Consider the following 1,770-nt stretch of genomic DNA (forward strand, 5'->3'; position numbering starts at 1 on the left):
ATGACTTTCCCTTGGTGAATCTGTGTTGACTGTTCCTGATCACCTTCCTCTCTTCCAAGTGCCTTAAAATGGATTCCTTAAGGACCTGCTCCATGATTTTTCCAGGGATTGAAGTGAGGCTGACCGGTCTGTAGTTCCCTGGATCCTCTTTCCTCCCTTTTTTGAAGATGGGCACTAGATTTGCTTTTTTCAGTCCTCAGGGACCTCTCCCTGTTGCCACGAGCTTTCAAAGATAATAGCCAATGGCTCTGAAATCACCTCAGCCAACTCCCTCAGCACCCTCGGGTGCATTGCATCCGGCCCCATGGACTTGTGTATGTCCAATCCTTCTAAAAAGTCTTGGACCTGTTCCTTCAGCACTGCAGCATGTTTGCCTCCTTCCCATTCTGTGCCACTCAGTGAAGCAGTCTGGGAGCTGATCTTGTCTGTGAAGACAGAGACCCTATATCAGGGTCCATCCAGTTTCAGCAGGGTCTAAAAGCTAACTGGATGTGGTGGTCTACCATACATATGAGGAAACAGATATTTTACCAACAAGATGATTTTATCACAAAAAACACCACCACAAATTCACAACAGACACACACAAACACACACCCCATTAAGGTACTATGAAGTTACCTCCACAATACCTTATCACAACACAGAACAACGCACACACACGCTTAATTAACATTTTTCCAATATGGTTTGTGTATGACTAATTTTAATCATGGGTTGAGCCTGAGCCCATTACCCCGTCTAACACTTTGTGCAGTTTGCCCTTCACAAGGAAAGTGTCAAAATAGAACAAATGTTGAATATAACTGTAGTAAGAAGTGAGAGCTTAAGGCCTGTAAAACAGGCTAAGGCCTAAATGGAAAAAGCTGAGTGAACAGAAGTATAAGGGGTCACTCAAGTTAACTGAGACTGGTATAGGAAAGTGCTGATTCTGCAAGGTTGTAAGACTGCCAAAATATTATTAAAATATGTAGTAGGTATAAGAGGTACCAAGATACTAACTCTCTGAAATGACACTTTGATGGGTAGAAATGATACATGGAGTGGCGGTGCCCAAATCAGCCAATCAACGGAAAAAGGTGGTATTAGACTACGTCGGGAGGGTGGCAACTACCTACGTGAAAGGGGGCAGACCGAAAGTGTATGTAACAGTGTATAAAAGAGGGTGTCAGAGGGAATACCGGTGTCCGGTCTAGGGGATAACGGAAAGTCCCGCCGTTGGGCCGAGACCATTGTAACGCCGCCAATATGAAACTGACCCAGAGATACTCTGTAAGTCATTTCTCATTGTGCCGCACGCAATAAACCTCGCTTGGGCGCCTTCGTTACTCAGCTAATCTGTGGTCGTGTCGACTCATTCGATCGTGAGAGCCGTCTCAGTTCCCTGGCCAGAGCTGGGACAGCATCTACACAGGGACACACGCACGCAGCCTACACTGATAAATACCGGTGACAGCATCTACCAACACACCGAGTACAACAATAACAATGAAAACTTACTTTGTACTCTCGACTAATTCAGACTTTCATACTCACCACTTATATCTGGTGTGTTACAACAGCATCTGAAACTAAAACAATACTTAGAAAAATGCATTATCTTTGCTCTAATTTATGGATGTTCTCTCTTACCATAAAGCCATTTCTTTTAAAACTGTTAGATATATTTGTAATACAGTATCATGAATAATTTAAAAAGTAATTTGTATAAACCCAGCTTATAAATGTAACAGCAGGTACAGTACATCTGATTCAAACAGATTGTGCTCT

The sequence above is a fragment of the Emydura macquarii genome, unplaced genomic scaffold (genome assembly GCF_026122565.2).
Source record: "Emydura macquarii macquarii isolate MOO-44397 ecotype Brisbane River unplaced genomic scaffold, CSIRO-AGI_Emac_v2 contig_2403, whole genome shotgun sequence".
NCBI classification, from domain to species: Eukaryota; Metazoa; Chordata; order Testudines; family Chelidae; genus Emydura; species Emydura macquarii.